Source organism: Bombina bombina, chromosome 3 (genome assembly GCF_027579735.1).
Source record: "Bombina bombina isolate aBomBom1 chromosome 3, aBomBom1.pri, whole genome shotgun sequence".
NCBI classification, from domain to species: Eukaryota; Metazoa; Chordata; class Amphibia; order Anura; family Bombinatoridae; genus Bombina; species Bombina bombina.
This window is the reverse complement of record NC_069501.1, coordinates 994,081,795-994,098,442: the sequence shown is the minus strand read 5'-3', so window position 1 is coordinate 994,098,442 and position 16,648 is coordinate 994,081,795. Positions and strand designations below refer to the sequence as shown.

The 16,648-nt window shown below is 36.5% G+C and overlaps 1 protein-coding gene across 2 annotated transcripts in view; it reads right to left on the bottom strand.

The window, feature by feature from the left end:
- LOC128654283 (transmembrane protein 198) overlaps positions 1–7,042 on the bottom strand; it is a 158,497-nt gene extending 151,455 nt beyond the window's left edge. The window contains exons 1-2 of one of the 2 annotated variants that reach the window (XM_053708133.1): positions 6,701–7,042; positions 4,546–4,601 (exon numbers count right to left, since the gene is read on the bottom strand). The gene's annotated coding sequence lies outside the window, so the exon portion shown is untranslated. The remainder of the gene's footprint in view (positions 1–4,545; positions 4,602–6,700) is intronic. The other variant, XM_053708134.1, reaches the window with a different exon arrangement.
- Between the last annotated feature and the right edge of the window lie 9,606 nt (positions 7,043–16,648).

Genomic DNA, 16,648 nt, shown 5'->3' with positions numbered 1-16,648 from the left:
AGACAATCTCTGGATATGATGCTAAGCATGTGCACTCAACTTCTTTGGTCGACCATGGCTAGGCCTGTTCTGAGTGGAACCTGTCCTGTGAAACCGCTGTATGGTCTTGCCCACCGTGCTGCAGCTCAGTTTCAGGGTCTTGGCAATCTTCTTATAGCCTATGACATATTTTTGTAGAGCAACAATTCTTTTTTTCAGATCCTCAGAGAGTTCTTTGCCATGAGGTAACATGTTGAACTTCCATTGACCAGTAAGAGAGTGCGAGAGCGATAACACCAAACTTAACACACCCACTCCCCATTCATACCTGAGACCTTGTAACACTAACCAGTCACATGACACCGGGGAGGGAAAATGACTAATTGGGCCCAATTTGGACATTTCCACTTAGGGGTGTACTCACTTTTGTTGCCAACGGTTTAGACATTAATGGCTGTGTGTTGAGTTATTTTGAGGAGACAGCAAATTTACTCTGTTATACAGGCTGTACACTCACTACTTTACATTGTAGCAAAGTGTAATTTCTTCAGTGTTGTCACATGAAAAGATATAATAAAATATTTACAAAAATGTGAGGGGTGTACTCACTTTTGTGAGATACTGTATATATCAGAATAAATAGAACATATTCTTGTATGTGAAGAACATTGGAATCTTTAATATTCATATTTCATGTTGGGTTAGCGCATTTGAGAACATGTGATCAGGTTTGCACAATTTGTTGGATGTTAATTTCCCCACACACACTATATATGTAACGCGGTTGCGATAATATAACTTCGGCTTTTTGCATCGGGGTAGCGCGCAAGCAAAAACTTTTTACTTTCAACAATAATTAGCGCTCCACTCATAATCTAGCCCTTACATAGTTACTGATGGAACTTGTTTCACTCCTACAACACATAATGGGGTGCACGAAGACTCAAAGGAAAGTAGCCAGGGATAGTCATATCTGAATTGAAAAGGGAGTCGTGAGGAGGATCAGTCTCACATGACAAACCTCCTCACCAGCCAGCTGCTGCCATTCCCACGCTAACATGGGAATAAGAGGAAGCCAAAACCCATGTCTGGCATCAAGTGAGAATTCCATGGTCAACAAATTACCAATCTTATGTGGGAAGAGAATTTATGTGCCAGGTGGAGAAAGATATCCTAAAGATGTTCTTGAATTTAACTATATACATCCCATAGACTCACTCTGGTTTAACTCTTTTTTATTGAAAAGGGTATTTCAATACCCATATGGTGGTAGAAAACAGAAACATTATAATGTAAAATACATTAAATGGACATTAAGACAGTTTTAGTTTATAATACAACATGTTTAATTATGTGTAGTAAAATAAACTTTCATGATTTATCATGTCCCCTTTTTCTTGTCATTTAACTTTGAAATATGTTGTAAACGGAGTTTCTATAAAAAAAATAAAATGGGAGCATACATGTTGAAACGTAGGATTTTGTGAGCAAACAAGGCTGTGTGGAAACTCTTAGGCCTAGTTTCCATTGAGGTGATACACTTTGGAAACTGGTGGTAACCAGTGACTTTAATGGAGGTAAATGTTTTTATCATCAGTTTCCAAAATGTACCACATCAATGGAAACTAGGCCTTAGATAGTAACGTTAAAGATAAGTCAAAAATAACTTCGTGGTTCAGATAGTACATGCAATTTAAAGAGACTTTGCCATTTACTTCATTGTCATATTTTTTTTGTTAAAAAGCATACCTAGGTAGGCTCAAGAGAAGCAAAGCCTGGTGACAGGCCACTACACACATATGCCTATTGTCATTGGCTCATCAAAAGCCCCATTTATCAAGGGGTCGGAGCACCGTCGGCTACAGGTTCGCACAAGCGAACTTGTGCCCGAGATTTAAGAAGCAGCGTATGTTATGTGTCGTATGTCAACCACCCCCGGACTTTTCTGACCGTGGATATTGACAGCCGTTGCTCACGCACGATTGGCTGCATGTGAGCAGGAGAGTGGCAGTGCACCCTAGTCATAGTGTGCAATGCTAAATGCAGACAGCGTATTGCCATCCACTAGACGCTGGGCAGCCAGGGGCAAAAATGTGCACCCCTGTCCGCCTTACTTTCTTAAGGTGATTGCAAACTTTAATGAATTAAAGCCCAGTATCAAAAATAATCTTAAAAACAGGGGCACTTTAATTCATTAAACTTTACAAAGACGCTTATTTTTTAATACTTACCATTGCGATATGGTAAACATAACGCAGATCCTCTGCCCGCATCTCCTTCTTTCTTTATCATGAAACAATTGAATGAAGCTGGATAAGCCATCGAAGACAAAAATCAACTATGAGATGCGGGCAGAGGAACGACAAAATGTTTACTATCAATAAATGGTAATTATTTTACAAGGGAAGCGTCTTTAAAGGATTACTTTCTGTTATAATTTTTAAGCTAAACAACTAACATATTAAAGTTAATAAACATTAATTAAAACCTACTGACCTATATTTTCTCCAAAACGAAGTTTCATAACGTTCTAAAAGTTATATCTTTTATTCGCCGATGATGTCACGTTATCCTGCCCACTATTTTCAGCACTGCGTGTTCAAAATACTTAAACCAATAACTCTGTGTTTAAAGCGCCATTTTGAAACCTAGGTATTGTAAACGGATTGGTACAGAGCAAAGGATGGGTTTGGAAAACAATAAAATTTTCAGACAAGATTTCTGATATACGGTAGAGATATGTTAATGAAATGCTATTGATAAAAAGCGTATTTGGGGTAGTTAGTTAGTAACAGGCATAGAAAATATTTACTTACAGTGGCCCTTTAAATATTTTAATGAATCAAAGTGCCCCTGTTTTTATGAATAATTGTATATACTGTGGATTAAATTGCCAAAGTTTTACAATCACTTTAAGGAATTGTAAACTCTGTGAGAATTTATCAGCTCATTTATAATTGTCCCTCATTGGCATCACAGCAGGAGAGATCAGATTAGAAGTACAGACTTTTTTACCCTGGGATAATTTAGGAGGACCAGTAAATACAGTAGATTTGCATAGTCAACAAAAGCATACTAAAAAGACAATGCAATAGCACTTAGTCTGAACTTCAAATGAGCAGTCTTTTTTTTCTGACAAATTTCAAAGTTATGTCTATTTCCACTCCTCCTGTATCATGTGACAGCCATCAGCCAATCACAAATGCATATATTCTGTGATTTTTTACACATGCTTAGTACGAGTTGGTGACTCAAAAAGTGTAAATATAAAAATACTATTTTGGTTAATGTAAGTAAATTGGAAAGTCGTTTAAAATCGTGTTCTCTACCTGAATCAAGAAAGTTTAAGTTTGACTTGAGTGTCCCTTTAAATAAACTAAAACTTTACAATACGTGTAAAAGGACATTGTACTTTTAAATTTGTACCACTATTATGTGTCCCCAATTTGTTTTGAAATAGCTTGTTTAACTTTATTCTGTTATTTGAAATAGTTGCGTTTGCCTGTTGAAGCCACTTATAACAAAAATATGAATTGATTAGTATTGTCTTTAAAACGAGATAGAGATAAGAGACATACTTGAAAACAAGAGAAATCTCAATGTATCCTTCCTGGTAAAATATTTTATAAATAAATAATTTGAACTTTGTTTATAGATAGAAAAAACATTAGAATGCCTGCTCTTTCTACAAGCTCAGCTCACTTAGGCTGTGGTTTCAATTAGCATATTTATATGTTATATACAAAAATAATCCTAAATGTATTTTCCATTTAATACTATGCAGGTGTTCCTACAAGTCATTGGAAACTTATTACAGGAAAAAAAAAATAATGTAGGTTATCTTCAGTCACATAGTTTTATCAACAACGTGTTCCAGTTCCATAATATGCCTACATAGTGATGTGATTTATCATACTTCCCTTCTAGGGTCTGCAGCTAGTCTGCCATCACCACCTAAGTGTCCACTCAGCAGTGACAAAACATGACATTAGTGTGGTTGTAGAACAGTTTCACTGATGTCAAACAGCTTGACACCTCTTTTAACGCAACCAAACAACCCTGTTAGTTACTAAGGGTGATGTCTATCTAGTCCTCTGTTATTCCATGAAGGTTGCATTCTAAAGTTAGAAAGATCTTTCAACCTTAAAAGGACATTGTATTAAAAATCAAATTTCTTCATAAATTGTTTAATTATGCATAGTGAAACAATGCTGCAATGCATCATGTTTATTTTGCATGTTTTTACATGATGTATATGGATTGTTTAATCATCAAGGCGTGCGCACACACACGCATATACACATACACGAATTGGCAATAGCAAACCATATACAATAAAAAAAATTAAGAGGCTTTTCAAGGGGTGTGTCCTTGGATTGCAAAACAGTGCAAATTGTGCTACCAAGCTGCAGTGCTTTTTGTAACATTTATTTTGTGCACTGATCTTCAGCAATGCAGTTATTAAATTTGAATGCATATAAAAACAATACTTTAATGAACCTTCAATGAATAAGCCCCATATAATCATACAAAAATGAAGAAGTACCTTTCTCTTTTAAAGCTTACCTTACTACCTGTGTCTGGGTTCCGTCAGAAATGTATCCATGAATTTTAGAGGAAATCTATGTTGGGAAAATCAGTGAAAACTGCTTAACTGCAATAAACCCAAGCACAGTGTCTTCTGATTAGAGCTGCTGAGACTCTGCATGCTATATAAATTGTTATACACAGACATGTCCTGGAGACACATACACAAATTCTGCCAGCATCGCATAAATAATGCAGTGACAAATAATAGCAATGCTAAGAACAAAAAAGCTCTTCTACTGCAAGCTAACCTTATCATAACACTAACTAATGTACTTAGGGGGTGATACTAAATTAGTTTAGCATGTTAAGTGAATTTATCCAAGAATTTGTAAATCAAAAAGCTATCACACCCTTCCATACAAGTCATATGTTAATGAACTAACAGAGATTGTCACAGGGCATGCAGAGACAAAAGCAAACTAATACCAAGGCAACGGTAAGAATGCTGTGTTACAAACATGCACCTAAAATTACACACTCTGCTCTAAATAGAATGGAAGGGCATCACTTTTAATGCATTCCAACTATGGGGGGGGGGGGGGGGACTAGTAAGGTTCCACATTGGTTCTTTGTTTATGTATGCAAAAAAGGTGCATGAAACTTACACACACAACATTATCCATTGGTTTATTTTTGTTGTAGTAAAAAGATATTGCTAAGGAACCATTTAGAAACTTTATGAGCTTATAAAATCATATATTATTTTTCTGGCTGGAAAATACTACATAACAACTTAAAGGGACACTGTACCCAATTTTTTTATTTCGTTATTCAGATTCAGCATGACATTTTAAGCATCTTTCTAATTTACTCCTTTTATCAATTTTTCTTCTTTCTCTTGGTATCTTTATTTGAAATGCAAGAATGTAAGTTTAGATGCCGGCACATTTTTGTTGAACAACCTGGGTTGTCCTTGCTGATTGGTGGATAAATTCATTCACCAATAAAAAACTTGCTGTCCAGAGTACTGAACCCAAAACAAGCTTAGATGCCTTCTTTTTCAAATAAAGATATCAAGAGAACGAAGAAAAATTGATAATAGGAGTAAGTTAGAAAGTTGCTTAAAATTGCATGCTCTTTCTGAATTACAAAAGAAAAAATTTGGGTACAGTGTCCCTTTAACAAAACTTTGTATCTGCTCACTCTGTATCCCAGTATACAGCTCTCTGTCTTCTAGTAACTCAGACCAGCATATGTTGTTTCTGCAAATGCTGATGTACAACAGATTACAATCTGCACAGTACATTAAGTAATTAAACAATACAGAATATGGCAGGTTAATTGCAGTATTTCCAGTTTAAAAAAAAAAAAGTGCATAGACAATAAAACATTTGAATACTGGAAATACATAGGGATGCATTTCTAGCTTGAAGCACCCACAGCTGTAATGGCAGATGAGAATTTTGAAAGATGAGATGAATTCATTACTGTAGGCAACTATTGCTGGATCATTAAACATGAAAATAAGCTTCAGGAGTGATCATTCAGTAGGAGTTATGATAAGTATGTGCCTCATTTCAAACACTATTATTCACATATATATCTTAAATCTACCCCAAACACCACTCCCCATTTCCAATACCAACTGGTAGTTATCAGAAGAACTATGCTTATGTATGTTTCAAGCTAATCTTTTCATTAACCAATTGGATGCTTTGTGCCTGACCTCTAGTAGTGCTAACTGGCAATAAGTGCACATGCAGAATATTTCCCAACTACATAGAAGAGTTCAAATACTGTATTTGCAAAACAAAATCATGCACATATACAGTAAGCTAAGAGGGAAGGCAGTTGATATTTGAATATGTCTACAGTTGATATTTGAATATGTCTATAACTAATCAAAAAGAGACATGCAAATATTAAAGGGATTAGGGTAGGCTACTTTCTTAAACTATATAGTTACAGATTATCACCAGTAAAAAAACAAAACAGGATGCTATATAAAATGTCAAATTCACTGAGGTAGAAAACACAAAGTGCCATTAGGTGACAAATTCAGGTAAATATTTTTTGTTTTCAAACGTGAATCATAAGAGTAAAGTGATGCAGTCGTATCCCAAATGCAGCAGTTACGTTTAAAATAATAGAAAACATTTAACTAATAAAATAAACTCCAATTTTTCTTTACCAAGTCCCTGCAGAACGACAAACCACAATCAGGATGGAAGTGAGGGCTCTGTGTGGACTGTGGAAGTTGTCACTTCCTCCGGCAGGGGATCCCAGAGGGGGTGGAGAGTGGCGGTTGCAGTAACTTTTTACAATGTGGCAGACTTGTTTTTAAAGAAGACCCCGGAGCTTCCACTTGTGAGGCTGTGCTTAGTACATTATCGGATTTAGTGCAGAGTTCAGATGCAGCCAGAACCTTGTGTGATCAGCCATCAGATACATCTCAGTGTCCCAACACTCACATCCCGCATCCCTATTCTATGCACATCAAATTCAAACTCTACTCAAAGACCTCAGCAGCCTCTCTGTGCTGAACAGCTGAAAACTGACGTCATTCTCTTCGGGTTAAACCATTGTTTTTGTAATGGGCGTTGAAGGGGTTTCCCGACACTCCCAGTTTCCCTCTGTTACAAAGTTGTGAGTGCTGCCACTCTGCATTGTAATATACACCGTTTATTTATGTAATTATAGTAATAATTAGATTAATTAATGCATGATGAAATATTACTAACATAAGCAATGATTTTGGACCCCCCTGTAGGTATTACGGTAATGCTTGTTGTTGGTAAGAGTAGGTACTGTATGTAAAAGAGTTGCATTATCCGAGTGGAGTTGGCTCGGCTGTATTCATCTGTGTATTGAAAAGACAATACAAACAGTAAGGGAGGAGTTTATAAAATGGTGCTTGATATTTCGCAGGTTTATTTTTTCTGTTTACCTAGTGCAACTTTTATATTTATTATGTAGGTACTGTGCAGAGTTATAAATAACTACTCTCATTTAGCCCAGGGAGCAACATATTATTCAAGGGCCAACTCCACAGATAGCCACTAGCATTTAGACCTTATTTTAAAATACATTATCACATCTATCTGTCATGTCTTATAGATATCAATTTATTTATTTATATCTACCATTTAATATATCTGTTTATAGCCTGTAAATGTATAGGTTTAGGCATAGAGTGCAGTTATTAGGGTTGCCACCTTTTCTGGAGAAAAAAAAAATTGATGCTCATTAGCATTCATTTGCATAAATAATTATACAACGTATATTAGGAACTAAAGCTACTAAATAATACTCATTGGGCTAGTTCTAAAGCCTATGTGTTCAAAATTTCAGGATGTGCAGCAAATTGAAGTTATTATTAAAGCCTTCTTCCCAATATTAATTTGTGGAGGGTCTGTGGGACAGGTAAGTAAACCCCCAGTGTGCAGGGTGTTTAATTTGTGGGGCAGAGCAGTCCCTGAAAACCATGGCATTTGCAGTGATGAAGGAAACTGCTTGAGAACAGGTACATCTTCCAACCTGTGAACATTCTGCAATATCTGGGAGGGTTGGTTGGTATGTTAAAGAAAAAAGATTACTGAAGTGAGTCACTAGTGTTGTGCTTCAGGATTCAGCTCATAGGCCTGTTTTATTCATTAGTGATATTGGAAGTATGATTGGAGGGAATCTGTGCCTTTTTTGAGATAATTCATACATTAGTAAGTGTTGATTTTCCAGGAGTTGTGATTAAACATTTTACACCACAAAGTTCAAAAGTATGCATTTAGGATGTAAAAAAAAATGCAAATGTTATCTATAGACTCGATAGTAGTGAGGACAAAAAACTAAGTAATGGGACTTGGTCATTATTTGAATTTTGAAAAAACACAAATGTGGCACAGAATGTTTGGTTAACTACTTGACCCAAAAAGACATATATATATACGTCATGCAGAACTTTGCCCATTGTAGCGCATAACGTATATTAACAGCCTAGCTACAGGAGCTTCGACTGTAATGTGACAGCGGAGATCTGCTGTTCCTATGCATCTGTCTGCATATGGAAGCAGAGCATGATTGGTGCTCCGGTTCCATATGACAATACAAATTTTGTAGGGCACCTCCCACTCCCTCCCTCTTCACGGCTCCAGCAGATGATCGTTACAGACAGTGACACAGTGTGTGTCACCGTCTGTAACGATCATCTTCTGGAGCCTTGTGGGAGGGGAGGTGGAGGAGGGAGGGAGTGTTAGGTGCCCTACAAAAAAATTGAAGGGAGATGGAGGATGGGGCATTGCACTGCAGAAAGAGGGTGGAATGGGGGGGGGGGTGCTGTGTAAGAGTGCCTGGAGGGGGATGGGGGACTACTACACTACATAAAACTAAATACTATATATATATATATATATATATATATATATATATATATATATATATATATATATACAGTATATAAAAGTGAAAAAAATAAAACTATAAATTAGGCACTAGCAGACAGCTGCCAGTACCAAAGATGGCCACTATCAGTGGGAGGGTTAGAGAACTCTTTGGGAGGGATCAGGGAGGTGAGAGGGTTACGGGGATCACTACACTGCAGAAGAAAAAAAAATCCCTAAACTAAAATCCCTAAACTGCATTCTTGCAGACTATCTGCATGTACCTAACATGGTGGGGATGAGTGTGTGTGTGTGTGGGGGGGGGGGGGAGCTGTTTGGGAGGGATCATAGAGTGGGAAGTGCCAGGTCTCTACACTACTGAAGCTAAAATTAACGTTACAAGCTACCTGATTAACTCCTTCACTGCCAGGATTAATAGAAGTGTGGTGTGCAGCTGCAATTAGAGGCTTTCTAATAATAAAAAAAAAAACAAGGGCAAAGCCATCTATGTCTGCTATTTCTAAACAAAGGGGATCCCATAGATGCTTTTACAATCATTTGTGTCATAATTTCAGTGAGAAACCCAAAGTTTGTGAAAAAGTTAACAATTTTTTTTATTTGATTTACATTTAGTGGGGAAATGGAAGCATGAAATATACCAAAATGGGCCTAGAACAACACCTTGGGTTATCTATCTATCTAAATATATATATATATATATATATATATATATATATATATATATATATATATATATATATATATATATATATATATATATTATAGTTTTGAGAAGTAAATTAAATGAAAACAAGGCTCCTATTTCTCTTTAAATGGAAAGATAGCAAAAATGCTCAAAATTCTCCAGAATTTTGCACAAGTTCTCAGCTGAAATTCCCGGTAGCAAAGGGGTTAAGAAGAGGAATGCTTTTTTATTCATACCAAATATTTAGTATTTAGTGTCCCTCTATGGCCATTCAAGCTTTTTGAAACAGTAAATCATATTGATATAAATTAAGAAATCTGCTTAAAAAGCCAGGATATTTCATTTGAGAAATTCCTAAATGTGTTTTAAAGAAACATAAAAATCCACAAATAATGTGCTTGAAAAGTGTGAAGGCAATGAAAAGTCATACAATATCAGATTTTTTAAATTAATTGGAAATGCCTTGATATTAAAGGGACAGTCAATACAAAATTTTTTATTGTTTAAAAAGATAGATAATGCCTTCACTACCCATTCCCAAGCTTTGCACAACTAACATTGTTTTATTAATATACTTTATAACATTTAAACCTCTAAATTTCAGCTTTTTTCTAAGCCACTAAAGATAGCCCCATGATCACATGCATTTGTATTTGCTTTTCACAACAGGGGAGTTCTAGTTCATGTGAGCCATATAGATAACATTGTACTCACGCCCTTGGGTTGTGCATAACACAGCACTAATTGGCTAAAATGCAAGTCAATAGATAATAAATAAATAGTCAAGTGATCAGGGGCTGTCAGAAGAGGATTAGATACAAGGTAATCACAGAGGTAAAAAGTGTATTAATATAACAATGTTTTCTGTGCAAAACTGCGAAATGTGTAATAAAGGGATAATCTATGTTTTAAACAATACCTCTTTTTTAGTTGACTGTCCCTTTAACTGCAAAGGGCTCAAATGCACTTATATGTCTATATGTGTTTACATATGTATTTATTTGTCTATATGTGTATATATGTCTGTAAATACATTAATACACATATACATATGTACACACATATAACCATATACAGTATCTCACAAAAGTGAGTACACCCCTCACATTTTTGTAAATATTTTATTATATCTTTTCATGTGACAACACTGAAGAAATGACACTTTGTTACAATGTAAAGTACTGAGTGTACAGCCTGTATAACAGTGTAAATTTGCTGTCCCCTCAAAATAACTCAACACACAGCCATTAATGTCTAAACCGTTGGCAACAAAATTGAGTACACCCTAAGTGGAAATGTCCAAATTGGGCCCAATTAGCCATTTTCCGTCCCCAGTGTAATGTGACTCGCTAGTGTTACAAGGTCTCAGGTGTGAATGGGGAGCAGGTGTGTTAAATTTGGTGTTATCTCTCACACTCTCTTATACTGGTCACTGGAAGTTCAGCATGGCACCTCATGGCAAAGAACTCTCTGAGAATCTGAAAAAAAGTATTGTTGCTCTACATAAACATGGCCTAGGCTATAAGAAGATTGCCAAGACCCTGAAACTGAGCTACAGCACGGTGGGTAAGACCATACATCGGTTTCACAGGACAGGTTCCACTCAGAACAGACCTCGCCATGGTCGACCAAAAAAGTTGAGTGCACGGGCTCAGCGTCATATACAAAGGTTGTCTTTGGGAAATAGCCGTATGAGTGCTGCCAGCATTGCTGCAGAGGTTGAAGGGGTGGGGGGTCAGCCTGTCAGTGCTCAGACCATAAGCTGCACGCTGCATCAAATTGGTCTGCATTGCTGTCGTCCCAGAAGGAAGCCTCTTCTAAAGATGATGCACAAGAAAGCCTGCAAACAGTTTGCTAAAGACAAGCAGACTAAGGACATGGATCACTGGAACCATGTCCTGTGGTCCAGTGAGACCAAGATAAACTTATTTGGTTCTTTTTTTTTTTTTTTTTTTTAAACATATTTTTCCTTTATTGAGGAATTCAAAATCATATACAACTTCATTTTCAACATTGAGCATTCCAAAGACAGTGAAAATATCAGCATTTACATGAGTCATCACCTTAACAATCTTACTTCTAAAAAACACAATAATGATAGCTGACAACAGTATATATAATACCACCTTGGAATCTCAAACCAAGTCTGCTCCTCTAATTTCACTCATTATTGGAGTTCCACACACACATAAAAGCAAAAGAGAAAAAAGGAAGGGAAAGAAAAAGGAAAAGAAAAGAAAAAAAAAGAAAAGAAAAAAAAAAAAAAAAAAAGAAAAGATAGAGAAGAGATGAAGAAGGACCTATACTAACTCTCTTTCCTCCACCCGGGGCCTCCACCCCTTCGCCTCAAAGAAACCATTGTCTCCAGAGATCAGGGTAACTCTCTGATAGAATTAATTGTAGAAAAACCGGTGAGTTACGAAAGAATTTTAATATCTGTAACTGAACCTCACTAGGTCTACTCATAATTACCTTATCCCATTTAGCAAAGTATTTTATTAATTTATTTTCCTCAAATATTAACGGATCATATAGTTCTAGTAACATTTGATAATGAACATTGTTTATAACTGACGCTATACTAGGAGCATTTTTCTCCTTCCATGTTTTGAGTATCATCTGTCTGACTAGAAGAATTAGAGTATTAATCAGAGGCTTATTATATGTTTTATTCGACACCAAGAAGAAGATAGTCAAGGGCTTTAATACAATTCTTTCTGGCAGAAATCTGTTCAACCAATATTCCGCTTGTTTCCAAAGTTTGATCATTTTTGGGCAGGCATAGAACAAATGGAAAATATCTGCTGACGGAAAGTTACATCTATAACAAGACATATCCCCCTTCCATTTAGCCATCTTACTAGGCGTTAGATAGGCCCTATTAAGAAGCTTGCAATGAGATTCTCTGACTGCCATACTGCTTGAATATTTCCTTGCCCTATCAAAGCTCTGTTGGAAATAACCCCTGTCTAATTCAGGCAAGTCAAATTTCCAAATGGAGAAAAGGTTATCCACCTTCCTCTCTGCCTCCTTTAATGACAACAGTCTATACATATATGATATAGAATGGTTTCCCTGTGAGAATCTGTTAATAACAGAATCAAGTGAGCCCAAGGTCCAGGGGTCCTCGACCATAGGTTTCTTACTGTAATAGAAGTGTCTAATTTGTAGATAAGCATAGAAGGATCTTTTATCCAACTGAAATTCTCTAGTTAGTAATTCAAATGATTTTATATGATTTGAGACTGGATCTACTACCTGCTTCAAAAACCTCAGCTCATTAGCATCCCACTTCCTAAAGGCTGGAGATTCGCAGCCACCCTTAAAATCAGGATTACCCCTGATCGGTAAATAACGTGAAAATGTGTTTTCTATGTTTAATAATTTACAGATTTTATGCCACGCTAAAATAACATTATAAAAAGTATGTTTTAATAGAAGATCCCGTACCTTTGCTGGGTGGGCGGTGTGTAACAATGCCTTAAGGACAAATGGCGCTATGATACCCCCTTCCACATCAGAGCTAGCAATAAAATTTGCTCCTGTGAGCCAGTCCAGGGCAATTCGGCCGAGACATGCCAGATTATAGTTTGTTAAATTTGGGAGAGCAAATCCACCCAGATCTTTGGGGTGCATTAATCTCGATAATGAGATACGGGGTTTTTTTGGGGCCCAGAGAAAGATGGAACAGGCCGAATTAAACTTTTTAATATCAGCCCTCTTCAGAAATAAAGGGATATTCTGAATAAAAAATAATAATTTTGGAAGCGTCCGCATTTTGATCAATGCTATTTTTGCAGAGAGTGACAAGGGGAGTTTGCTCCATTTCTGAAATTCGGCTAGACAACTTCTCCAAATGGGAGCAAGATTCATATGGTACCATTGCTCTGGGTTTGCTGAAAGATTTATTCCCAGATATTTAATGGATTTATCAATTACTTTAAAGGGGTTTTGAGTATAACTCTTTCTATTCTTTATAATCCAGAGAATCTCGGACTTGGATAGATTTATTCTGTACCCAGCAAATTTACTGAATTTTGATAAAATATTAGTTAAGATTGGGATGTTTTTAGCAGAGTTTCTTATATAGAAGAGGATATCATCAGCATAAAGTGAAAGTGTAACTTTATGTTGTTTTATTCTTATACCTTCCAAAATCTCTCGGCTCTTCACCGCCAGAGGTTCGATGGCAATATCAAATAATAATGGCGAGAGAGGGCACCCCTGTCTTGTTCCCTTATGCAAAGTTATTGGGTCAGATAACACATTATTGATACTAAGAAAAGATATTGGGTTCTGATAGAGTAGTGAAATATATTCGTAGAAGTGACCTGAAAAACCAAACTTATTGAGCGCTGTTAACAAATGATCCCATAGGACAGAGTCGAAGGCTTTTTCTGCATCCACCGTTAACAACGCAAAGTCTTGCTTCTGCCCTGACCCCGTCCTATGGGATGCTAAAATATATTCGATTATTGTCATAGCCCTTCTAATATTTTTCTGTGCTGACCTGCCGGGAATGAATCCGGTTTGATCCGGATGAATCACATCCCCTATAACTTTTTTGAGACGGTTGGCTAATATATTTGCCAATAACTTGTAATCGCTATTGAGAAGAGAGATTGGTCTATATGAGTCCATTAGATTAGGGTCTTTTTCCTTCTTTAAGATAAGGGTAATATTTGAGGCGGTGAAGAACCGAGAGGGTCTAGAATGTAGCAGAAAATATTTATTGAACAGATCTGTAAGAATCAGAACAATCTCCTCCGATAATATTTTATAAAATTCAATCGGTAATTGATCGGGCCCAGGTGCTTTCCCCAAAGCTGCCTCTTTGATTGCGGTAAATGTCTCCTCTATGGTAATCTCACTATTCAAGACATTTAACTGAACTGAGGTGATTTTTGGCAGTTTAATGCTTTCCCAAAAAGATTTTTTTGCCTCTTGGTCAACTTCTGCAGGAGAGTATATTTTCTGAAAGAATAGTTGAAATTGCTCAACAATATCTTTCGGAGTATTATACTTATTACCCTCTGATATAATTGTTCCTATATAATTGTTTTTCCTCTTACTTTTAGAAATATTTGAGAGCATTTTAGCAGTCTTCGGGGAGAAAGTACCAAATATAGCTTTATTTTTCATATCTTCCTGTATCTGATTTTTAGCTAGAAAAGTCTCTCTCTCACTCTTAGCCCTTTGATAACTGTCCCAGTTATCCTTATTAGGATTATCAGTATATATAACAAATTTATTTCTAAGATAATTATTCAGTTGCATTTCTCTCGCTCTAAACTTCCTTTTCCTTTTAACCATATATGCCTTAATTTCCCCCCTTAGACAGGCCTTTGCGGCCTCCCAAAATATTTCTGTTTTAGGAATATAATCCTTATTCTGATATACATACTCCTTCCATTTCTGAGTCAGCCAGTTTCTGAAAGGAATATTAGAATATAAAAAACTAGGAAAGAAAAATTTAGCCTCGAGACCGGCCCCCCTGTTCCTCAACTGGATAGAGAGGGATATAATAGCATGGTCAGATAGAATTATGTTCTTAATATCTGTGTTCATCTCTAATTGGAGTAATCTTTCAGATACCAGAAACATGTCTATCCTTGAGAAGGTACGATGTACTTTCGATTCACATGTAAATAATTTCTCGTCCGGATGTTGAATTCTCCAAATATCCTTTAATTTGAGACCTTTTGAAAAGGAGGTCAATATTTTGGTCTCTTTTCTTGATCTAGAAGAGCCCCCAGTTCTCAGTCTATCCAGTTGAGGGAGAAAAACACTGTTAAAGTCGCCCCCTATAATCAATTGAGAATCTATATAATTCATTAATTTTGCATATAATCCATCCCAGAAATATGGCTGACACTCATTCGGGGCATATAGATTGCACAGCGTATACTGACACTCGTTAATCTCTATTCTCAGAATAAGGTATCTTCCCTCCACATCTCTCTCTTGCGAAATTAAATTAAAATCAAGATTTTTATTAAAAATACATACAACTCCTCTCTTTTTTCTGACTGCTGGTGTTGCAATCACCTCCCCAATCCAACTAATTTTTAACTTTTCTGCCTCCTGCAGGCTCAGATGGGTTTCCTGCAGGAAGACAATATCCGGTTTGTAACTTTTTAAATGATGTATAATTTTTTTCCTTTTGGCAGGGGAGGAGAACCCACCCACATTCCAGGATAGTAAGCTAATTAATTTTTTCATCTATGGAGATTTATCACTTAACTCTCATTATCGGTACAACATCTTAACCGGGACATAGCCCCAGGAGGACAAGAGGAGGAGAGGAGAGAGCATCCATAACAAACGAGGGGGAGAGAGGAGACAAAGAAAAAAAAAAAACAAAAAACAAACACCCTGACAGATCGGTACAATACAGTCACTGAGACAAGAAAGTTTATACCCAATAACTGATAAACTCATATAAAGCTGCCTAAACATTATTCAACTGTGTTTTTATTGTTATCCAAGAATTGTCTGACCTCCTCTATTGAGTTCAGAAACATCACCCTATCCTCTGAAAAGATTTTAATTTTGGCAGGGTAGATCATGGTCGCTTGGTGACCTGCATTTATTAGCTTTGAGCACCATGGAGCCATATTTCTCCTCCTATTGGCTGTTTCAGCGGAGAAATCCGAGAATAGTAAAATACGTTCTTTATTAACCTCTACGATGGTTTTCTTTCTATAATATGCTAAGATTCTCTGCTTGTCTTGAAAATTCAGTAATTTTACCAGAACTGGTCTTTTAGCTTTTATGGAGTTCTCCTTATTTAAATATGTACCCAACCTGTGGACCCTTTCTACCATAATCTCTGTACTAGAAGGGGGCATACCGAGTAGTTCTGGTAACGTGCTCTGTACAAATTTCATAAGATCTAGAAACTCGGGGCTCTCAGGGAGACCTACAATCTTTAAATTATTCCTCCGTGACCTGTCTTCTAAGTCCTCTAAACGAGATTGCATAGCTACTATACTTTTGGCCTGAGAGTTTATTCGGGATTGTTGTGCCTGTTGCAGATCATCTAGATCGGAGATCCTAT